Source organism: Ochotona princeps, chromosome 19, assembly GCF_030435755.1.
Source record: "Ochotona princeps isolate mOchPri1 chromosome 19, mOchPri1.hap1, whole genome shotgun sequence".
Taxonomy (NCBI): Eukaryota; Metazoa; Chordata; class Mammalia; order Lagomorpha; family Ochotonidae; genus Ochotona; species Ochotona princeps.
In genome coordinates this window covers 41,513,702-41,539,052 of record NC_080850.1, presented here as the reverse complement: position 1 = coordinate 41,539,052, position 25,351 = coordinate 41,513,702, and the positions used below count along the sequence as shown (strand labels likewise).

Genomic DNA, 25,351 nt, shown 5'->3' with positions numbered 1-25,351 from the left:
ACAGATGTATTAGCAAGTTTTGATGACTTGTGCACAACATTAAGAAGTAATTAGGAAGGCTTCCAAAACTAGTCAGTGTGTGAATAGGTCCAGAAAGTTCAGACCGGATTTCCTTGTATTTGCCAAGATACTCTCATTTTTCAGGGGATGGGTCAGTTCTTCAACAGTTACAAATCAGCTTCAGATTGAAATAATCACAGTGTCAAGAAACCAAGAAGAACAGCACCAGCCATACCCATTCATTTCCTATTGTAGACTGTTCCTATTGTAGACAAGCATTCCATGCTACCACTTCTCACAGCTCGAAACATTCATAGTCAGATGATTAACCCGTTTTATTTTTTAAATGTGAAACTCAAACTCAAAATGATAAATTAATATCCAAATCTATTCTCTAACAGCAAATCTAATGAAACCCTGTGGCATAAACCAACTGAGCTGACATAATTTTGAGCAAAAAGAAAAAAAAAACCTGTCTCTAGAAAAAGGTAGTTATTGATAGAATTGCAGCCGACTCTTAATTGCACATCCTTCATACTTGCTCACAGCATGAAACACAACCTCAAATGGCTCAGGTTGTGATCAGGAAACCCAAGGTCAGTGTTCCATGGCAGTAATACATAGCCACGGCTATCAATATAAAGTCAGACAAACATCTGCAAAAGGATTGGTCATTTGTTCTTTGAATCTCTACCTTAATCTTGAACAGGATCACGCTTTTTAAAAAGAGAAACAGATTCTATCAAAAACTCTTGCGCAGATCTACACATTTTGTACAAAATTGTTCATCAATTTGAATCTGTTCTAAAACATTCCTGTTGGTTTATTTTTATCAAGTCATTCAATAGAACAGCTATCATTCACTTAAACTCACACTTGATTGAAGTTGCATTCTTTAAGTGCTCACTAACTCTAGAGGGAGGATCACAATTTAAATCTTCTGTGTTTACCAATGTAAACAACGGTAGATGTGATTATCTGGCTAATTGTGTCAGTGTAGTCTGAAGGCAGTAAGCAGAAGAGGAAAAAAATCCTTAGAATTTAACATATTGAGTTTGTCTCTATTGATCAAATTAACTGGGTGGTTTCCAAATCTCCACTTTACTGAGTATTTTATTGACATAACCTTTGACCAAGAAGCATATAGATTTCAAAATGTCTTTCCTTATAGACAGGAAATCAATTTGGTTATGTTAATAAATGTAATTGGGCAAAAATAGTTGCCTGAACAATTAAAGAGTATCTACTAGCATTACTTGGTGAGTAAGACCCAGGGAATGGAGCCAAATGCAGAGCAAACATTTTCCACACTTGTAAATTGTAAGGCAATGATATTAAAGCAAAATAGCAAATCAATACGGACATTTGAAAAAAAACATGTTTTCTTTTCTCAATGTCCTATTTCTTAGGCAAACAACCTCAACCTGCTGGCTCACTTTCTGGAGCTCCCTGGTGGGTATGGGTGTAAAGCACTGAGTTATTTGAGTCTTCCCCCTTGGGTGCCCTTGTTATGAAGCTGCAGTTAGGAGCTGGGATAGGAATCCACACTCAGACCAGGGATCCTAGGGTATTCATCTTCATACCAGCGATCTGCCTTCCAATAGAGTAATTCTGAATTTACGTGTGGAATATTGCGTTGTAAAAACAGAGACTAACTATTCATGGTATTTTTAAACAACTCAATAGTATATGAAATTTGAGTGTTAAATGAACTCAAAGCAATGTTCTCTTCAAAAGAGAATGCCTGAGCTGCCACTAGAAGTCATTATCAAGTTTGTGGGTTGTTTTTTTTTTTTTTTTTTTTTTTTTGCAAAATGGAGTAGGTCAGATATGAAGATCGACACTGGAATACACTCAGTTTTGCTATTCCTGGTCATTTATTCTGTGTTTCACTTTTCTCTTTTGCACGTTTTGAAAGATAATGGTACTTTACTTCCTAAAGTTGTTTTGAAAGATATATTAACTTAGCACATGTACAAGTCAACACACAATGTTCACTACATTTTAGTCATTATTCAATTTTTTCCTGAAATAAAATACACTGTTAATTTCCTAATGACTCATCATAATATCTTAAAAAACAACTTTCTAGGAAAACAGGACTTTAAAAATGCTCACCTGATGTTATCATTTTAGTATTAACTTAGCTTCTGATTTGAAGGTTATTACAATGGCTATCCCAATTAATGGTTTCATTATACTTACATAAAGGATGCACAAGCAACTTAATGTAAGGAAGGGAGAATAAAGCCAAAAACAGAAGAACACTTTGTTTAGACTGCATTTACACAGTCCTTGGAAATTATTCTATACACAGGTAACAAGCATAAGGCACAAACTTCCAAAGTCTAATTTCAGTTTAAATCCTTCAAGTTCTTCAAAGAGAACTTGACTGTCCTTGAAGTAGATGTGATTCAACTATACTCAACTGCAACTACATATATTTTATAAGTAATATTGAGCAAAATTTGATATACCTTCCTTCTGAGTATAATCTGAGTGTTTGTAAAAACCCCCAAATCTCAAGTTTCTTAACAAATGGGCACACTTATTTGGAAACATGCCAGAGAGCAATAGCTCCAGATATAAGCCAATATTTCACTACCCACGTCTCAAAAACATTAAGTGTGTTTCTTCCAGTGGTATTTGTTCTGAGCACTGGTAGTTCTCACTATCATGGAATTTTTCTAAAATGACCATACGCAGATATAATGGAAGCTGTTTTCTGTTTAGTGATGTTATTTTACATAATTAAGTTATCATGAATATATTCTTTCAGAGAAATGAAAGCTTATCTACACACTGTAACAGATGACCAAACTGTGTCAAATTATGTCTCCAAATGGGGACAGAAGCACTGGTATATGTACATTTTTATTAGAGCAGAAGTGAATCCAAAATACAATCTCATGAGTTCAATTATAAAACCCATATGCTTGAGTGAATGCACGGTGAAAGTGTGCAACTTCATTACACATTAGAGGCTCTACAAATTTCAGCCTTGATTCAGAAAACGCTCAGATTACTAATGTGGCATACGCTGCTGAAAAGCCAGTATCTCTGCTGTCTGGAGTAGTATCCATGGACAAGTGGAGACATCCGTGTTCTCTGTTAAGACCATGGCCTTCCAAACCTGGGCAGAGGACAGTCTGCGATACTAAGTGTGTGTGTGAAACCTAACGAGCAGTGACAGCGAAGCCGACCACACACAAGGCTGCAGGAATCAGACAAGTTCCAGCTATGTCACAACTGCCAATGCAAACTTACTCTTAAGGTCACAAAGAACTGTCCTCATTGCTTTATTTAAATAAAAAGACAGAACATCTGAATTGGTTCTTTAGAAAATGAACTGAATCCTAAGGGCATTCTCAAATACTCACAAAGGAAGAACAGAACAACATTTGTGAATCCGAAGACACGGAGACATGGCAAGACAAATACACATTTCAGTTATACAAAAATTGTAAGTTAGGGGGCTAATGAACTGACTATTTTATGCTAAAAAAAGATGTGTATTCAGTGCTTTGGAAAACAAAAGCTATCTCACAGGACAGAAGTTTCAAACCTCACACTATTTCTACCATCCAGGACCAGTAGGACATCCAGATGTTGAAACTTGAGAAGCCCAACTAAGCTTAATCTTCTGGCTTTTGAATATGAAAAAGCTACAATGTTAAGTGGACACACATCACCTCCTATGACATGGGAATCTTGGATGTGCAAATTACAAACCCATTAAAATTACATTTTCTGCAAGTATTGCTTTATATGTTTTGTTTATTTGTTTTAGAGACTGTGGAGCAATTTTAAGGTGGTTATCATGATGCCTTTCACCTGTCCCCACATTTGTCATTTACGGAGGAAGGCATGCACTTGCCTCTGAAACAGAGGTGGTAATACAAAATGGTTAAGTCATACATAAAAATGTGACTACATCAGAATACACAATCTGTCTTGTTCAAGTATTGCTGTTGTTACTGGCTTTGGCAACATCAGCCGTGAACCCTACAGCTGCAAGACAACGAATTCTGCCCACAAGCTGGGGGTAGCCGAGAGTCTTTCCCCAGAGGAGCCTCAGATGGAAGTGCAGCCCTCAGCTAGTGAATACAGCCTTGAGAGAACCTGAACACACAAAGGGTCCAGGATGCAGTGACAAGTCATGTAACCCATTCACACTGTGAGATAAGAAACACATGCTATTAATTATTGTATTTATAGCCAATTATTGCACAACAATGAAAAACTAATATGCAGAAATTATACATTTATATTTTGTAACATACTGTATTTGTGTTTATTCTTTTAATAAGTATATGTAGTTTATAATCCCCTTAGTCTTTGGCCAAGTTATTTGAGCAACCCCAGTGGAAGAATGACCTCCAGGAATACCCCTACTGTCCATGACACCAACTTAGATACTTCACAAGAACCAGAAGAACTGGAAGAGTGTCCTGGGAGTGGGAATTTACCCTAACAGTCAGTGAAGGTGCCTTTATCCCACATTAGAATTCCTGGTCCCACACCTGACTCTGGCTCCGGACTCCAGCTTTCTGCTGATGACATCCTGAAAAAAACACGCAGGACTCCAGAGCTGAGTTCCTGCTCCTCACGTGAGTGACTAACTGGGTTCCTGGCTCCCAGCCTCCGCCCAGCACAGCCTGGGATACTGTGGGCATTTGGTGAGCGAGTCAGCAGCTGGGAATCCTCCCCAAATGATACTGTCTCTCAAACTTTTTTTTTTTTTTAAGAAGACTGTCAATATGCCCAGGCTGCAGACTAGAGGAGAGGTAGCTGGAAAGGTATGGAGCCATTTGTGGAAAATCCATCAGTCTGTTACATCTCAGATTTCCAATAAACCTGATGGGACTCTTCCCTGATTTGACAACAATCCTAACACACACTGTAAGTTTTGAAACTGAAAGTAGGAAAAACTTTCTAAGCAAGAAATAAAGAAGGATTTTTTAAATTGATGATTGCAGAAGAGAAACTAAATTACCTGTTTTCATTATAAAAATATATTAAGATTACTTTGATAAAAGGAGTTAATGAAATATTATTCAGCAGAAATTGTCCTAAAACAAACTTTGGAAGAGTTGTTATTTTCCATGATTGACACTATTTTATAGCACTTATAATTTGTGATGCATTTTCATTCTCAATGTTTTCTTTCATACATGGAATCATAGTTATGTTTCATTCTGTTTCATGAACAGGATGTTCAACATTGTCTAAGCTTCAGTGAAGTCTCAGAAAGCCTGAATTCATGTCAGCAGGCTGAACAAAAGAGCAATATGAATTTCAAGATTTACCAGTAGCTGAGCTAAGATGAAGGTCGGTTACAGCCCAACAGAACAGGCAACCTAAAATCATGACTAGTTTTGACCAGAATTATCAATGCAAGAACTGTGACCAGAAAGCAGAAGAAGCAATGAGTGCTGTAGCACTGGGGGCACTGCCAAGTGTCAAAGACTGCCAAGAGTCCATCAATGAGGCTCAGCAAACACATTAGGAGGACAGTGGAGGGTAAAGTGATCCCACCGAAGTGCTCCTGTTTCATTTAGACAAATGTGTATGCCAAGGACACCTTCCAACAGGAAGCAGGATGTATGCTACTGAGGCTGGACACGGACAGCTACAAGTGGTAGCCTTCCTCCAATGTGACTCATGATCCACCCTGGTCAATATCCCTGTTCAGCTCCTTCCCAAGTGGATAAAGTTGTGTTGTGTGACCAAGCTGACGCAACAGACGTGATGGTATGGTCAACACCTCCAAGATTAGTGCATTGTCTCTCCTTTTTCTTCTGGCGGATGCAAGTGCCACGGCACTCTGAGCAAGTCTATGGGCAGGTCTAAGTGGTGGGTAACTGAGCGCTAAGGCCTGACATGAGAAATGGACCAATGACCATCACAAGCTTAGAAGCAAATCCTTCAATTCCAGTTCATCAACGCTGTGACAACAGTTCCAGTTGGGAGTTTGACCACAAACTTGGAAGAGACCTTATCCCAGTTAACCTCCTGAACTACCCTTGAATTCTTGACTCTCAGAAATTGTGATTGCAAACCTGTGTCTTAGTTGCTATGTACAGGAATAATTAGTGTTAATGTAATAGTCAATGTGACAGAAGCACAGTCCTTGGAAAGACAAAACAGAACATGACAGCACACTGGATAGATTGGTTGTTCATATATATATAGGTATGGAACTCTTTCATAGAAGAGAGGACATATGGGGTACATAGGCTTGCACATGTACAATGTGTACATACATATGTATGCTGGATCATTAAGAAATTTTCATCTCACTTTCTACGCTTAGGTATGAAGCAAGATCTTCTGTTGTAAGTGACAGAGGGCATGAGGAAAGAAGTTCTTAAAAATGATAGAGAAAAAGAATAGTTACCTTGAAGGAGCAGAGAATAGGAAAATTTAGCAGAAAAACAGTTATTCAACTCTATTTGAAATGTGTATGGGGCTGGTAGAGTGATCTTAGTCAGCTGTGATGTGATTCTTCTCCAATGTATTTAGCTGCTTGGGTTCAGCCAGGGAGAACATAGACTCCTGGGCGCCAGCAGAGCTAACTGCTTGCTGAGTGACAGCAGTGGAGAGATGGGGCCAGATAACAGATGTATTTACAAAGAAGAATTTCAATGACTCCTGGGAGCTAATTGGGAGAGAAGGAAGCCTAAGTGACGGTGAGCAGGTGGTAGTGTCAGTGATTTGGTCCAAGGTAGCATCTGCATGAAAGCCAGTGAGCTCAGCCAACGAAGGAAAGATTCATTGAAAGACAGAATTGGAGATATGCTGGACTGACCTCTGTGTAGCTGGAAATGGAACAGGGGATAGTGAATTCTTCCAAGAGAGATTGATTAGAAGAGTTAAATTAAAAGTTTAGATGAACTCTTGAGCAGAGAAGACACGACACTTTCAAACTTCTCATGGAAAAGTGGAAGGAGAATAAAAATGTAAACTATTTCTGAACATAACTCCCATCAACATAAAAATCATTAGCCTAATCAGAGTCCAAGGAGAAAAGTACATGTAGCCTGAAGAACATATTGATTCTAAAATATCATGCAAAAATACCAAAGTAGAATGATATATTTTTCTTTATAGGAATTGAGGTAAGACATCATTGCAATTTTGTCCACTAAACCAATCACTACCTTCCCAGAAGTTGCTATTTGAACATCTAGTTCTTTATTCCCAAAGTACTTTTTCTGAGTTTGAATTTTATGCACATAAACTACTCTGTAGTTTCACATGTCTTTACATTATGCCAATGGTTTCATATAAAATGTAACATAGTTCTGCAACTTCCTTTTATTGCCCTAACATGCTTTCATTCATAATATGTTGGTTCATTCATGTTAACGATAAATAGCACCCTGGTGCTTGTATCCATCACCATTTACTGATCAGCTCTCATGAAACTTCAAGTTACTCACAAGCTTTTCCCTATTAACAAGTGGGTGCCCCTGTAGCACAGCGAAGTTGCCGAGCCCTAGGGTCCACCTGTGTTGGGCATCTGTTTTGACGAGCTGTTGTCCAACGCTGATGGAGATGGATACTACATCCTATTACCAGATATCCTCTGCAGGCCTTTAAAATGCTCAGTGTGATGGCAAGAATCAGGTTTGGGATCATCTCAGATAAAGTTTCTTTGGAGATCCCTCCAGCTGAACTGCTGATCTCAGAACCCCAACCATGAAGAGACTATGTCAGCCAGTGGATTCTGAATAGGTTTCATTGTGATTGGAGTGGCGAGATTGGCAGCAATTCAGAACTGTTTAATTATCAAAACTGCTTGAGCAGGACCCTCAGAGCCTGCCTAACATCAGGGACTTGGGATGGGTGGGAGGCTGGGTGGGGCTTCTCCCTCTGTTTCTCCTCTGACCCCAGATACAGTGCAAAAAAAATGATATCAGTGTGGGAACAACGGTATTACCCACTTTTCTGTAGCCCTTGACCCTTTGGACCCTAATCAACTAATTAAGATTATTAAAAAAAAAGACAAAAAAAAAAAAAACCTCTTCCAATGTCATAAAGGGGAAGGTATGGATTTAAAAACAAAATGCTCAGTGTGATGGATCTCAGAAAGGATCTCAGTTCAGAGACAATGCAGTCAGTTTTTGTTCAAATTATAGCGAGTTTAATATAGTTTATAGGTAGTGTGTTAATTCATGGTGGCCTGTGATTTTTTCTCAGAGGATGGATTAATATGACATGGCCCCCAGGGGACACAAGAGGTCACCTAAGGTGGGAGCATCAAGTGTTCTGATCACCTGAAATGAGCTCTTTTTTTATTTATTTACATATTTGTTTGAAAGGCAGAATTATTAGAGATCCTCTACCTATCTGTTCACTCTCCAAATAGCCACAACAGCTCAGGCTGAGCCAAGCTCAAGTCAGGGACTAGGAACGTCATCCCAGTCTCCCATATGATGACAGAGGTCAAACACTAGGGCCATCTCCTAGCACCTTCCCAGACACATTAGCAGGGAGTCAGATTTGTTAGAAACACAGTGGCCAAAACTCAACTCATCACTTGTATGGACTGCTGGCACCAAAAGTGGGGGTTCTAACCCAATACCCCCACAAGTCCAGGCAAGCTTGGTTTTAAGGGATGGAGAAATGGCTAATAGAGGAAGCATGGCCAAACGCAATCATAGTATCACAAGATGAAAAGAAAGGCAAGGCTGGCGCCTATAAAAGGCAAAGAATACTTCTGGATGAAATGGGAGAATAAGAATCAAAGAACCACTTACAATTACCTTGGTTTCCTTCAAATCTGCCTGTTGAAATTGTATTCTTAGTTTGCTCTTTTAAGTCACCAGGGCCTCTAATTATATCCCACTTAGGAAAAATGTCTTGCTGATAACAATCATAGAACCACAGGATTATAGGGTGTGTAGGAATCTCAGGCATCATTTCATTTTATACATGAGAAAACTGCAATATAAAAAGAAGTGACGCAGCCATAATGAACAGGCTTTAATGAAATGAAACAAAAACCAGATAACTGGGCTGTCACAGTCCATACCTACAGGGGATTAACCTATGACCAGCGTAGATCAAAGAGATCTATCTGATGCTATCACTGAAAGACAGCAATTGTAACCATAGGTCAGGATCAGAGAAGCCTGGGCGTGGTGGAGAACCTGGGCATCCTTCTTGATAACCTCAATGTCTACTCTCTCTCTCTGCTTCAATTCTGTGCCTGAAGCTAGAACACCACTCCCCACACAAGTCTCACCTTGACCTTAGCTGCACCTGCCATCACCTCTGAGCAGAAGCCACCGACCTACGACCTGCAAGAGCTCTCAAATCAGTTTTCACTATTAAAGGATTGGGATTCACTTGATCAGACCTCACTATTGTTGAGCTGGGAGAAGCATCACTTAAATGCTATGGCAATTTTCTCATGGAGAATTTACCAAACTGGGCTTTGTGGAGAGAAAAAGTACAAAGATCAAAACAACCTTTTTGAGATGTGATAGCCACCTCTAGGAAGAAGTAAGCTCCTAGGTTTCCAGAAGGATGACCAGCTGTGTGATACATGCACAGTTCCATTCAAGGGGGCCCTTCTCTGGTCACTCACTACAACTAGAGAAGCTGGAAAGAGTAATTATAACCCTTACTTAGGGGACAGTAATATTTACTCCAACTGGAGGAGATCTCATTTGTCATCAGTGAAGATGGAGCACCAGAAACACAAGAACCAAAACAGAGTAAAGCAATACCTAACTACATTTAAGAGTAAAACCCCATCTAAGCAAGAAACACAGGCGATCTTTAGAATAGGTGGGAATGTCCCAAGACAGACTTGACAGGATCCTGGACACACACAGCAAGGGCAGACTAATTGCATGCATAACAAGAGAGTCGAATGTTTGGGTAAACCTCTTGCAAATTCTAGGCAACCTGATGACAAAACCAAAAGAGTAGTAAAACATTCACAACCCGAAGTTTTGTTCTTAATAGCATCCCTCATAGTTAAGGGATGCTGATTTTGTCAGAGCAACAAGCTGGAGTCACAATACAAAATTGTACCATCAATTCCAACTATGTACTTGTGATCTCAAGCACTATTTCATGGGAGAGCAACAGTCTCAACCCCCTTGCTATTGGGTTGGCCAAGGGACCTGCTTTGCTCATGGGCAGTGGAAAAACATGAAACATGCCGTATCCAATTAGAAGTTTTAAGAGCCATAGGCGTTTTAGCTTTTAGTGTTCCGTTTGCCAGAAACTATCATGTCCTAATGTAGAAAAAAGGCATGTCATAACATACTGCTTCTTCAATCTACCTTCTGGAATGTCGATAATCACACAGAGGAACCACTGTTGACCTGCAACCTTCACAGAAGACATGAAACAAGTTTTTTTGTGTGTTAAACCACCAAGATTGACTGTTCTTTAAAAGCCAAGCTGACTGGAACAGTTACTGATTCCTATTTGTTGTTCTGATGATGTACCCAAAACCTCTTGTTAATAATGTTTTGTTACTTCTTAGGAAAACACAAGTAAAGTTAGACTTCTGTAACTATTTGGAGGAAAATAAGGATCCAATAAAATGTAACGAACAAAATAATAACCAGGAAAGGCAAACCAAAGAAGCGTAACAGTAAGTGACAGAAAACAGAGGCTCCCGTGTTGTAGCACAGTGACTTAAGTGACTGCCTGTGGTGGTGGCATCCCATATCAGTGTGCCAATTCCAGTCATGGCTACCCTGCTTCTGATCCAGTTCCCAGACTTAAGGTCAGAAGACCCAAATGCTTGGACTCTTGTGGGAGTCCCACTCTTGTGGGAGATTTGACTATAGCTCAAGTGGCCCAAGGTTGGCTCTTGGCACAATTTGGAGAGTGAATCAATGAAAGGAACATCTCTGTATCTCTATGTGTCACTCTGCTTCCAGCACTCTGCCTTTCAGTTGAAAATACAATGATTTCCAGAGAATACAGTTTAGTAGGAATGAAGGTAAATGTTTCAGAGGTAACAATATAAATGAATTAAAAATCACTAAAACACTAATAACTTGATAATGAGCAATTTCAAGTGAGAAAAACTGAAATATGGTAATATGAACAGCATGATTGTGGAATTTTAACTTTCAGTATTCCAAAATATATCATTTATTTTTACTATTACAATCCACCTGCTTCTGAAAAGACTAACGCACATGTACACAGACCCTAGAAATGCAGAAAATAACATTTTTAGTCATCTTTTGCATTACCTCCTTGAATACAATCACCTGACCTGCATGGTATCTGTAGAAATATTAGAATACTAACAGTGAATAGATACCAGTGGTGGCTAAGACATTTATTCTCCTCAACCACCCCTTTCCATGACAAAAACGACAGAAGTTTACACACACTAAAATGTTTTTTATACTAGTGGGAACAACAAAAAAGCTAACACAACAGAAGAAAACACAGTGTATGCCCAGTTTCTCAGTCTTGATTCAGAGTTATCAGATCCTGGCATCCTTGTAAGTACCATCCCTCCAGATTCTCCAAATTGGTCAGGTTTGGCCGAAACGTTTCTAAATACTCATGGATCAGCCTTGATAGGATTTCTTACTATGCCTGCAAGTAATGGAAAAATAAGGCCTGTCATGAGGAGTTGGCCAGTCTTCTCCTTGCAAGTGAGAGGATCCCATGTGGGCAGCAGTTTATGTCCTGGCTGCTCCACTTCCCATCCAGCTCCCTGCTTGTGGCCTGGGAAAGCAGTCGAGGACGGCCCAAAGCCTTGGGACCTTGCATCCGCATGGGAGACCCTGAAGAAATTCCTGATTCTGGATCAGCTTATCTCCAACCATTGTAGCCGTTTGGGGAGGTAGTGAATGGAAGATATGACCTTTGTCTCTCCTCTGCGTATCCAATAAAAATAAATATATCTAAAAAGATGGAAAATTAACTATTGAGATTTCAGCAAGGGAGTCTCACTCCTCTTCATTGGAGATTCAGAGAGGAGAACAGTAAGTCCACAAAATGAATCATCAATTGAACTATAATCTAGACCTATTACTGTCATTAGATCAGTTTTAGTCTAGTTATCTGAAGCTAATATGTAACTTTAGTTACTTCCTAATGTTACACCAAAACTTGGGTAACACAGACATAAGACCATTCTGAAAATTATACAGTGCTTTAAAGATAAACACATTACAACTGTCTAGTATTTTATGCAGCTCAAAGGTGCTATTGGTCTCACTGATCATCCCAAGATGACAGAGTATTTTGTGTTGTCTTTCCTTTTTGAAAACCCTGCAGATTCATGAAGATGACAGTGCTGTGGGTCACTGCTCAACATCCCGTGTTATCAGCACAACATTATCTGTGGAGTTATTTCATTTCATTCCTATGATTTCCTTAGCACATTATCCTTCATATCTACCCCCTCAATGCCCATCCAACGCCTATTTAACAGGGAAGCCACCTCCAAGCAACTTCAAAATGAAGATAACGGAGATGAATGGTCTATGCTACTCAACAGGTTATGATGAAACACTGTATTCACTCAAATCAGATACATTTTTAAAAAGTGAGTATCTGATTTTTATTTTGCTACTGTGCCTCATCTCCAAAGTCAAAACTTAGTTGTCAACATTTTTATAGCCTCACTCTCCACCTATCAAAATAGTCTGGTTCTTCGGCTGTGACGAAGAGCCTGTGCTAACAGGAGTGTTTATTTGCTACTCCCACCCAGAACACTTTCATCTGGAGAGAGTGTTGCTCTCACTTGGCTCTGCTTCTGCCAAGGCCATTTTTCCTTCCATTCCTTACAGAGCACAGTTTCCGTAGCTCTGTCTCGCTGTGCATATCTCCAGGAAATGTAGCAAGGCACGAATAGATAGGAAACAGTTTTGTTTACTTTGTCCTTGATCCTGCACAAATCACTGCTTTCCTCAGTTCAAAACACTTTTTTGTATTCTAGAAGTCTGATACATTTTTTCAACCTAGGGTTGAAGACTTCTCCACAAATGTATCCATTGCTGCCATGGTGTGCAATGACAGGGCCAGCTAACAGGCAGCACCAAGATTCTTCAGAAAGGCCCAATCAACCATCTTGGTTGTTGATAAACAAAAAAATCATTCTATGTGACACCAGTGCATAGGAGCGCAGGGCGACGTGCAAATACTGCTAGGATGAGTCAGGCATCCCCACCTTTTGAGAGATGCGGAAAAATAAAGCTGCCAAGAGCCAGGCAGGTGGTGGTTTTTTTTCTTAGAGTGGCCAGTCTTCCCAAGAAAAAGGACAATAAGCAAACAATACAACTCAAGTTTCCTGCCTCCCCACCCACACACCTTGTAGTTCTATGGCAAAGATTCAAACGTACATGGTGCACTGGAGGTTCCCTAAAATATAGCATTTTAGCACTGAAGGGCATAATTACGTCATCATTGCACCAGCACACTTCATCGGCAGAAAGTGAATGCTGCTTGCCCAAAGAATAATTTGGTGTCCCTCCTTACACCTAATTAACACCAGGAAGGCCTTGGGCAAGAGGGAAAAACAGACTCAAGGCATCAGGTAATCTCACTATGGACTCTAAGTAAATTTTAAACCTCCAAATACCTGCCAAACAGAGGGAAAGCAGTAGTGGCTAGGATTTGCAATGTGATGCCTAAAACCTTCTGTGGGAGTGGGGGGAGGGAAATAGAGGGAAAGGGGAAAAGGAATTTGCTTCAGGAGGCTTCCTTTGAGAGGGCTATAGAATTCACATCTCTGGGAAATCTAACCCATGTTTGCTTTTGCATTAAGTCAAGTCTCACTAATTTGAACTAAAGAAAAGAAAGATAAATTTTGGATTCAACAATATCTTGAAAGAGAGGATGAAGGACTTGAAACTGGGCAAACAGAACATTGCCTAGGGGAATTTAGATTGTAATTACTGGCGTTAGCATACAAATTTCCAGTTAATTCATTATTTGTTTATAGGAACAAGAAATGATAGCTCTTTTTCGGCTTTGTGGGATGTCCCCATGCAACAACTAAGCCCAACCTCATGAACTTGGCTGCAAAAGGCAGGAGTTAGAATCCTTGTGTGGCCATTTCAGTAAGCTGATGAGCTTGGCTGTTTCCTGCATATTAATTAACCACATGTCATCGGGAAGTATGACCCTCCTGGCATGTCATGTGTCCAACTACCCATTTACTCTTTCTAAGGGATGTTGTCAAAGGAATGCTTATGAATTAGATCAGGACTTGGGATTTTCTGCTTCTTTCTCAGCAACTGGAATCTTCAGGGAGGGGAAGGTGATGGGACATTGTGCTCATCTTCCTGGCTCTCCTAGAGGCAGATGAGGAAGAGGCAAGGATTCACAGGTCAGTTAGAGCTTGCAGATGCCAGGGCACATGCTCCAGCATCTGTGGACATGTTAGACTTGACAGCGAACATAGTGGCAGCTTTCTCTAGACCTCTGCTCCAGGGCAATCAAACTCCTAGCTGGGGAACATGAGGTAGTCTAAAGCCTACAAGGAGCACACAACCTAACACTTCCTGAAAACCATGTTCTAGAAAGTTAAGGATCCGTTCTGCTCTGTAAAAGAGATGTCAACTGCAACTGATGAACAACCCAAGTCAGTTCTGACCCGATGATGACGACAACAACTCGACTCAGCAGGGGGATTTTCCTCACTTAGGCCGAGTCCTGGTGGCCTCCCAGGCAGTGGTACCCAGTGCCTCGTGTGGCCCTCTACAAGAAGTCACAATTTCTGAGGACAATCTTAGGTTTTCTAAAGCCGGGTCATGAAAGCAGTCCCAGCTTGCAAAGGGACTTGCTGCATCATTTGCACCATGTCATGAGACAGCTCTGGCAGCTATGTGGAAAAGCCTTTGGGATGGGAAGCTGAGCCTCCTACCACCCACCATGTAGCTGAACCATCTTGGAAACAAACCATCCAAATAGAGCCAAACTTCTGCAACTTCACGCAAGAGCACCCGTCAGAACAGCCCAACCAAACCCTTCCACCACCTGACCCACAGAAACAAGGAGAAACAAATTATTACTGCATTTAAACATTTTGGGGATTGACATCTAATAATTGGCTGTACCTATGGGGCATACTGTAATGTTTTGATACATGTATATTTGTGTGATGAGTCAATCAGGGTAATTAGCTTCCATGTCATCTGAAACATTAAAGATTCCTCTGACACAAATGGCAGCATGTTACCTAACAAAGAACAGGGAGGCATAGTCACTTCTCAGTCATTTGCTGCTGGTCCCTGCTGTCCATTACGGCAGAGGAGAGGACCCCCTCCAACCTCACCAGCATTCCCAGAACAGGAGACCATGTTTAGTTCTTCCACCCTTCCGTTCATAGCAACTACTGTGGCATTTAAGGAAGTTTTACAGGGATCCAATTAAAACAATGCAGGGAGAAAAACTAAACGAGGTAAATGCTTTCGGAAATCAAACTTAATGAGGTCACATCAGGCCCTTAGCTTCAGTTTTATTATCAACCTCCAATTTCCATTTTTTGTTTTGTAAAGAAAAGTCGATGCTAGAGGAAGCAGGCAGTCTTCCTGGGTTAACGATCTCCCTAGCAGACAACCAGCACCTGTTCTGTGTTCAGAGCAGGCCTTTCTGATCTGATCTAAGCACAGATCACACAGCCAGGCATGCCCTTCCCACTGGGCGATACAGCCCTGGCTTCCGCTTACACCCCGTTCCTCCACCCCCAAGTAGCCACTCCATCCTGGCAGGGTTGCTTCTAGGAGTTTGACGTCAGCATTTGAAACAATGGCATGTTCAATTTCCTTCTGCAAGATAATTTCACTGCTCTTAATACAAAATTTTTAAAAAATCTTTAAAAAGCATGCCATAATACAATGTGTGAGTAATTACTTGTTTCCTTCCTATTATACATGGTTTAAATGAGATCAAAGGCCTCAAAATCAACAGGCCAAGGGAAAAGCAGAAGATGCAGCTACAGGTTTTTTTGCTGACTTGAGAGAAAACCCACATCCTTAATACCTAGCCATAGAGTGTGATTTTCAGGAGAAAGCCTCACCTCAAAGCTGAGATCATGTCCTGTTTGTAGACACAAACTGTCCTCTGATCTGACATGGTGGCTTAACTCACATCACTTCAGTATATGATTTTAAATATATGGAAGGGAAACCTCCACTTTGCAGTTACAATGACGCTGCTGCCACTTCATTTAGTCGAGGCTGAAGTGATCCCACAAGCAGGACATCCTCTGCATAGCAGTGCAAATTCTCCTGCACACAGACACCGGCCGTGCTGATGCTGGCATCACTCTCGCTCCACTGCTCAAAGAATCAAGCCTCAAGCAGCCCTCATTCTTACATCACAAACCTGTACAGGAGGCTTACTAAGTAAGAGGCACTGTGCTAGGGGTGCAGACTAAGGCTGAGACAGGCCAATTTCTTCCCTTGCACGTTTAGAAGGTAATTATACAGCCTATCGACAGCCTACATAACCATTTCACATTCTTTAGATTTTGTCCTCCAAGATCGAAGCGTCCATCTGCTCAGGACAATCGTTTCCAGCCAGATCAAGCTGGCTAACGGACAGTTGCACCGCGTCAGTCTCTCAACTCATACTCTATGCTAAGGTACGAAGTCATATGACCTCTGCCAGGTTCTTCAGCGACTGCTTATAATAATAAACACCAAAGTTTTAACTGGATAGGAATTCATCTAACCCAGTCCTTCCTTGTCTAAATAGCCAAAATGGTAACAACACTTGCTCATCCTTAATAGGCCACACCAAAGAGTTCTACACTTTCTAACTCCAACATTGTTATCAACATCCTCCACAGTTCAGCTGAATCAGTGGTACCTTCTTTCTTAGCAAAGGCACTCCTGGTCATCATGCTGCTGGAGCCAGAGTCGATAAATCAACTCATCCCAGTACACTTGGAATAGGTCACAAGTGGCCCAAGGAAACAGTCAAGCAGCGAGCAGAGAAATGTGCTGTTATTGTCAGCACTGGATGAATAGAGAGTGAATGAACAAGAAAGCTGATACAAGAAATAGTGATAGTAGTTAAGGTTAGACTAACATTTTCAAATGACCCAAATATCATGATTATAAAAACTGCATTTTTAAAAATTGCCACTGCTTTTCTCTTTTAAATAGATGTAATTTTAAATATTCCCAACTGCCCAATGGAAGATTCAAAGCGGGTAAGAGAAAAGGCTTCAGGAACAGAACTGTTTCATATTTAGCAAACAGTGTCTAGCACAGCAGAAGCATTGAATAAAGCCTGTATTTTCCATTGTAACAAAGCTGCTAATCCTCATTCTCAAATGGACTTTTTATGCTCAAGCTTCATGATTCCAATTTGTCATAAATGGCAACTCGTTACCATGTCCAGAAGAGGCCGTTTCAGAGGCACCAAGAAAGTCTCCCATCTTCCTTGCCCAGGTATGCACTGGTGTGCACAGGAGTCTCAACTACATTGAATTTATTACGGAGCTTGTCAGGAAGAAGGTGGTATCACGAATTCTGAGCACTGTAGCAGCAGGCCTATCACACAAGTTGAAATTTATGGAGCAAAAGTGTACTGTGTCTATGGTAAGAATCAGTGGTGGAATAATCATTTAAGCTAGAGAGAACAGTCACCGAAGTCAGCCGACCTATTCTGTATTAATTCCACCAGTTGGCCATATGAAAGTACAAATTCCTGTGTAGCACTCTATACCAAAACAAGGAGCTTCATCCTTGTAGCTACCAGATCTCTCGTGTTTTTGACTACTCTGTCTTAGCACTGCAAAGTAACAGGTAGAATTTGATCTTGCATACATCTGAGGCATTTTGTTTTTCTAGGAATAGCAATGATCACATTGCCCAACCTTGGTGTGTCACAATCCTAGGCTAGCAAAGGACTTTTCTCTTATCCTGCAATTGATCCGGGGGCAGCACTATCAAGGTCAAAGCTTGATCAAATGAGCTAGAGAGAAAGCTGGAGCTCTTGCATTGGTTTGCACCAAGAAGGCAAGCTCGGGTCACACTATTTACCTCCCAACCTTTGAAGATGAGCACTCTACTGTAAAAGGGAAGAAAACTTGAAGCACAAGTCGCTCGTTGTTGCAGGGGAAGCAGCGGGATGAGGCCGAGATGAGCCATTGGGCCCGCACTTCAAAGCAGCGAAGTCACATGCTCAATAGATCGAGCCTAGACCCTGTGAGGAGCTGCTAGGCAACGCCAGGACTCACAAAAGGGAGATTTTGGAATTATATCCTGCACCAAGTACTCTTGCCCTAATTGAAGAATGCAAAGTACCCCCATTTTAAGCTATCTAGGTTGGGTGAGCAAGACAATGAATTTGTGTCAACTCCCTTTAATCGATCTTGTCATAAGTCCTCTGGGAGCTGGATGAACTTTTCCAACATGAAACAGTAGAATTACCCACCAGGTGGCTTTTCCCAAGTACCCCCAACCCCAATTAAAGAGCTGTGTTTGGTTTGGGTTTCCTCGAATGGTGCTCTTGTTAACACTCATCAAACACAGGAAAAATAAAACAGCAATTTAACTGTGCCTGCAGAGTGAAAGGCTTGTGCAAATAATCAGCACATTTCTAACGGGTTGGTAATAGGCAGAGTGCAAAGAAACAAATGACCAGATTTATACTACTGGGCAGGTCTGAAAGCAACATTACAGCTAAAATATATTCATTTGCCATGTAAAGCGAGCTTTTCTGTGAATAATTGTTTACATAATAGTGAAGAGCGCTTGTGCAGCACAACTGGGATCCATTTACAATGTGTTAACCAAATAATGCATGTTTACAAAAGATTTAGAGTGTGTTTTTGGAGAGAAGAATCATGGTGCCCACGCCAACAAAAGCAGAGTGAGATGTACAGTTAGTACATCTTTTCTTAGCTGCAAAATGAGTGTCAAGTTGCTTGAGCATTAGTTGGTCTCATTAAATGGTTTTGTGAAGGTACAACTCCCTTAACAGCAGGTTGTTCCTTTTCTTTTAACTCTGGGAAATAAAGAGATTGGGGTAGGGTTGCTTAACCAGGCCAGGGGCAAAAACAAAGCACAATCATCTTAAACCGGCCATCCTGGATTTAATCGCCTACAACAAAACCCTAAACAGGTCAACTTCATGGTTCACCAGTTCCTAAAAGCCTTGCCTACTTCTCCAGGGCTTAGTGGTGACGGCTGGTGCGTAGCAGCTCCCATTGAGCACTGATTTACAGCACTGAACAGCTCTGCGGTGACAAAAGAGGGCCCGGGTCCTTGAGGACTTTCTGTAATTTTCAGATGGCTAAAGATGATGAGGTTCTGTGATAGCAATCTCTTAAACTTTGCCACTGACATAAACAGGTCATGATGCCTGCAAAAGCTTGTGCAACCAGCAGAAGCAGCCTCCTTTACCTTTTTTTTTCTGGGTCACAGTCAGATTTTATCAAGTCAAGCTATCTAATTGAACACAAGCCATGTGACAGAACCCAAACAGACAGTATTAAAAATGAAACAGAAGGGGCCAGGATTGCCTCTGTCGAGTGGTATTCCAGGGCTAACGTTTCTGATGCCTCCAGAATACAGATGAATTTTTTTTCTGCACTGACAAAAGTCTTTTGAAGTGTAGGGGTGTGTGTGTGTGTGCGCACGCGCGTTTGGAGTATAAAGCTGAGAAAGCACACACACACCCAACACTTGTTTCATAGTAGATAGATCTGTTGTGTAACAATATGTGTGCTAAGAAGGAAAATACAGGTGAGCCTCCGTGTGCTGGTGGCAGGCTGATGGAAACCATGGCTACACACACCAGAGCCCTGTCCCGATCTCAGGAAAGTGAATTACATGTAATAACACTTACAGTTTCCTAGTACTATTAGGTTTGCCTTCTTCCATAAATGCTTAAGTTATGATACAAAACAGGGCCTTGTCAGTTCCTTTCAGTCTCAGCGCAGTTGCTATTAGCATAAGAAATGCTGCTTATGGCAGAGCTAGTGGGGCTTGAAATTTCTGAATTAATGGATTTGATTTCCTCTTGAGACAAACCATCAGCCTTGCAGTAATGGAAACAGATATAGTTGGTAAAACAAATAAAAAGCTGGCATGCAGATAAAATGGGTTTCAGTTTAAAATAGTAATGTTGTAATTGAAGCGAACAATTACAGGCCTGCTCCTAGGCACAAAAGAAATACCATGAAAATGAAGTCATGTTTTTGTTAAGTATAGTCATTTCTTGAAAGTGTGGAGCTGCAGATGTCATTGTCTGCCAAAGGGAAAACTATACTTATTAAATGATTTTTCGGGGGAAGAATACAGTTGGCTAATTTTAATAAGAATTGTTAATATTAACCCTGTATTTCATGGGGAGCTGGGAGACAAAGGCCCCCCCCCCCCAGCCTGTTCCTTCCCCTATTGCTTGGGAGTGAGCCAAGGAGATCAAGTTCCTGTGAAAAGCTATTGGCAATAAACTCGGAGAATCGCCACCCCCAGAGGCAGCCTTCTTTTAATGTCTTACTTCCCTTTGTCAAGCATCTGTTATCAGAAATGGAGTCTGTTAGCTGGTGCTTGCAGGTGGAGGGGAGCGGCATTTCAGGATAGGGGACCTCAGCCCAGGGCAGTTTCTCTACCCATTTTGGGGGGCGGGGATAGGGGAGGTCTACTGCAACTTCTCTGCAAGTCATATGACATGTGGATCAGAAACTTGCACTTTCAGAACTTGGAATCCATTCATATCCACATCCACAGATCCTAACCAAGGCAGCCCAGGTCACGGGAGGCTGAGAGAAACCTCAGCGCCTCATCACCTCTCAGACAGTAACACACATCAGGTAGCTCCTTGCTTGCCGACTGCGCTTCCCTCTGTCCCTAGGCTGCAAAGCATCTCAGAGGGCAGGAGGCAGGAGAGGCACTTGGGTTTTAGAAATTCACACAGAACTGTGGCTGTGTGAAGTTGTACTTCCAGGTCTACCTGACTGGCACACACAGCAGCATATCTCCTCACTCAAGGGCAGGGCTTTCTCCCTAGGCAGCCCCCTACAGAGGACTGAGAACATGAGGTCCCCCTAAGCATTGTTCTGTGACGCCTGGAGACAAAGCAAAACCCTTCAGCTATGCATCCAGCAGCCAAGCTTCCGGGAAGCGCCCCTTCCCTCATCTTCAGCCAGTTCCAACCATTCACCTCCTAAGGCAGCCTACCTGGGACCATCAAAGGTGACCCTCCCAGCCCGCTCTACTGGCATGATGTCGCCTGACCCGTGCCCAGGTCCGACTCCTGCCAGCAGGCACATGCGGAAGGCGAGTTGTGGTGCAGAGGAGAGCAGCCACCTCTATGTGTCATTCTAAAGCTTTGACTGCTTGCTTCTCACACACCCAGCAACACACCCACAGGTACAGGTGGCTCCCCACACGCCCAGCCGGCTTCTCCCATGAGCAGACACTTTCCAACAAAAAAACACCCTCCGGAAAGCCCCTTGGAAAAGCTCTTCTTCAGAGTGGGCCACGCCCTGGAAGTCCCCAGCCACAGCAGCATACCCTCCACTGCTGAGGACACACATCTGAGACACACACGGCCATCTTTTCTCCCCTCTTGACGACCAGCTGTTTTTTTCCTTTTGACAGAGTAATAAAAATCTCATTATCTCTGAATAGACAGCAATTTCGTTATCTAATCTTTTTACCAAAAGGTTAGTTAATTAATCAGAAACAAATCCCTATTATGATTTCAATCGAATTACAAAGACAAATCACCAGAGTGCGGCGAAAGAGGGCAGGCCTTGGGGTTTCACCTGCTCGCCGCCAGGCAGGCCCCCGTGGCTGCCAGGGCCCCTCCGGATGCACAGGCTGGAAGCAGCAGCCAGCAGATGGCTGCTCGGAGCCCGCAGCCCGCCTCTGCCTGTGATCCCATTACCTCACTGAATCCGTTTCCAGGGTAACTGTTAAATTGCTGTGAAAGGCATGGTAATAAAGTAACCTGTCACATGGGCAATAAAAGGCGCGGAATTTTCCTGTTCACTGAACTTTGCAGCTCATCAATACTCACTTGATGGAGAAATTCACCACCACTCCCGGGTCAGCCACAGGAATCCTTCCAGAAGGGCTTCTGAAATGCAAACCAAAGTTCCAGTAAGCACAAGAAGGGGTGCTGGCCTCTTCGAGCTGATGCCTCTGTCTTTTCTAGCCACGGGTTAGGGGGACACCAAGATCATCTGGCAGCTACTCCCCATACACACTTTTTTTTTTAAAAGAATGCTAGATAAAAATCACTGTAGTGGTGAGAGCCAGCTGTAATTAATTCAAGCTGGGAGAAAACAAAGCATGCAGGGGACAAAAATGTAACAAAAACCTTTGTTCCAAAAAAATCTCTTTCAGAAGCTGGTTTATGGTCTGTGTTCATGAAAGGAGTTCAAGTACTTAAAAATGATTAGAATTTGAGCATTAAAAAAAGAAGAAAAAAGACACAAAGTCTTTCATTCCCCAAAGCTCCTGGAGTCGACCACAGCAAGCCCACCGGCCGCTCGTCAGGCCCAGCAGAACCAGCAGCCTTCAGTGCCTGGATTCATGGACCAGCACACTGGGTCTCCTTGTCCTCTTTGCCCATGCCAGGCTCTCCAAGTCAGCCAGTGACACTTGTGGGCGTAAGATCTGCCACAATTCATCAAGGTTCTTGGGATGTACGGGAGGACACTGGGCAGACTGTCCCAGCATTGAACAAGGAATGGAGCAGGGAATCATCACAGAGCCCCAGTTACCTGCTTGGCAGGGTGCGGCTGGACCTACGGGGATCCGTGGAAAGCGAGGTGTGGAACTTTCGTTGTTAGACACACGCAAGCTTCACGCTTTTCGCCGCATTTGATACCGCCACGATTTAGGCAACGCCACCCTTCGGCTCATTTGGAGTTTGCCCATCGAAGTCACTTTGGGCATGCTCCTACTCCTCCATTTCTTCCTGCCGTGCTTCGCAGCTTGTCACTGCGAAGCTGACAGCATGGCTGTGACCAGGCTGCAGTGGACAGGCCACACCTGTAGCTGGGGCTGCCGTCCAGGAGTAGCCCCAAAGCAGGCACTGCTCTCACGACCGAGCGCTCAGAGCAGATAATGTTTACAGGGCCGGCCTGGTTGCCCGCACTAAATAGGGCCTCTGATTGGGATCTCAGACACCGGTGGTGCTTTTAAAAGGAGAGAGGTAACAATGGTTTGCACGTGAAAAAGTGAGTGAGCTTTTGGTTTGAGTCAGGCAAAAGGTAGGTTATGGCCTCGGGATACCCAAATTTGTTTAAAAAGAGAAAACATTCTTGATCTTTTTAAAAGCAACTTTCGAAAAACTGTGTCACAGCGCGCACGCGCACACACAGAGTGCATTGCAAAATGTGCATACAACATATATTTTCCACTCAAACTTTCTCTCGCTGGTATTCTCATGAGGTCCCTGAGTAGCAAAGAAATATGATTGTATTAGCGACTTCTAGGATGGAAGGCCAGGCCTACCATATGCTGTTCTCCCTTTGAGGGATTTGCACAAAAGTCAGGGTTGGAAAAAAGTCTTTTTCTACGCCAGGGATTCCTCCTCTGAGTTCGGAAGGATAAAAGCCAGCAGAAATCATCAGCGCAAGATGCATTACCAAGTTCAGGTGTTGTCAATAGCAGTAGAGCCAGCTGGGCTACGTAAATGTGTGACACGTGCAGAATGTGAGCAAATGAGCAGTGGCAGCTCTCGGGACTCCTGGATAACCCATTCCCTCTGCGAGGGGAGCACGCTGCTTAACTTCCACGTGCTGTTTCCCATAGCTCAGGAGCATCCACTGTCAACAGATCCTATAGTTTTTCAAGAGAGTCCTCTACAAGACACTCGATACAAAGTTTCTGTGTTTGAAATCTAATGATGAGTTTGCTACAGCAGCCATAGCAAGTTAACCCAGACAAGGGAGCAAGCACTGTGTGTTGGTCAAGACTCCATGAAAGAATATTGAAAGATATATATATTGATAATAAACTTACTGTAATGATAAAGACGACACGTAAAACTAAATAACAGAAGACAGGTTGGGACACAGTAAATGCCATGGCAAAGTGGGAGGTCAGAAAGATTGCTTCACACTGAAAAGATGAATTAAGGAAGGAAAAAGAGTGAGGCCCCCTGAGGTCCCTCACCTTGGCTTCAAGCTTCAGAATCTCTCTCTGATCTCAGTGTCTTTATGTGGTCCTCCTCCCGTGGAAGTGGCCTAATTTCCTGTGAGTCAGGCACCTCATCCATATAAATGACCTATGTTTAATTGAACTGCCTCTCTGAAGACTCTGTCCAAATATAGCCACGTTCCAAAGTAACTAAGATGTAAGCACTTCACATGAGCCAGTCCCCTTCCCACCAGTGCAGGCCAAACACCATTTGGTTCAGAGATGAATCTTTGTCCGGAGAACAGTATGATGCTATCAGCAGTTTTCAAGTTCTTAACTTTGCAAATTTTCACCAAATAATTACTAGGGAGTTATAAATATCCCTAATTACACAGGGTACCTAGAATAAGACTGAATAACCCATCCACACAGAAGCAAGTGATCCTAGGATTAAAATTCAGTGTGTAGCTTCTGTTTGAGAATTTTTAGAGCTTTCATGATGAGAAAATGCCCTGCCGTGACCCCGAGCCTGTAGCATAGAAGGCCCGAGAGAAACACTCACATGAGACTAGGCTGATGTGCGGTTTGTCTGGATGCCCACTCACACTCGTACCTGCTAGCTTTGCAGGGACCTTTTCCTGAATGAAGCTGACTGGAAACAACATAGGTCCAGTCTTCATCTGTGGTCCTGAATCAAGGCTGATCTGGAGTGTAAGCCATCAGCAAGGGGCCTCTGCCAAGCTGATTTGCAGAAGTTGGAAGTAGTCTCCAAGTGCTGAAATGTGTGCTTACTTTGGTCTGTTCCTGCTGTGTATCCTTCTAACCACCATGAACAGGAAAACTGAAGCTGAGTTTAAAAAGTCTTAGCCTGCCTACTTTCCAGATTCCTAAAGAAAGGATAGACAGGAACAATCATATCTTCTTTAGGAGGTTTTCTCTGCAGACCAGGTCTGAAGACTCCGTGAGAGTCCCAGAGTGAACAGGTGCCCAGGAAAAAGGCCAGAATGTGGTGACGCAGAACTGGCATTTGAGGCTCAAGCAAGGGGGGACACCTCTGGGCTCTTCAGCTGCCCCACCCACACCCCGGAGAATCTGGCAGACTCTTATCAGTAACCATACTGTTGATGATTGTTGGTTTACAACCACCCTGAGAACCAATTTTCATTTAGAAACATTTTCTGTTTCTGAATACCCAGAAAAACAGAGTTAGAGAGTTGAGAGAGAGAGACAGAGAGAGAGAGATGATGAAACACACTTGTACCTGCTCAAAAACTGCCTTGGTATCATATATA

The 25,351-nt window shown here is 42.4% G+C and overlaps 1 long non-coding RNA gene across 1 annotated transcript in view; it reads right to left on the bottom strand.

Moving 5' to 3' along the window:
- LOC131482624 (uncharacterized) overlaps window positions 1-22,051 on the bottom strand; it is a 171,026-nt gene extending 148,975 nt beyond the window's left edge. The window contains exon 1 of the long non-coding RNA XR_009247170.1: window positions 21,988-22,051. This is a non-coding gene — a long non-coding RNA (uncharacterized LOC131482624). The remainder of the gene's footprint in view (window positions 1-21,987) is intronic.
- Window positions 22,052-25,351: the final 3,300 nt, after the last annotated feature.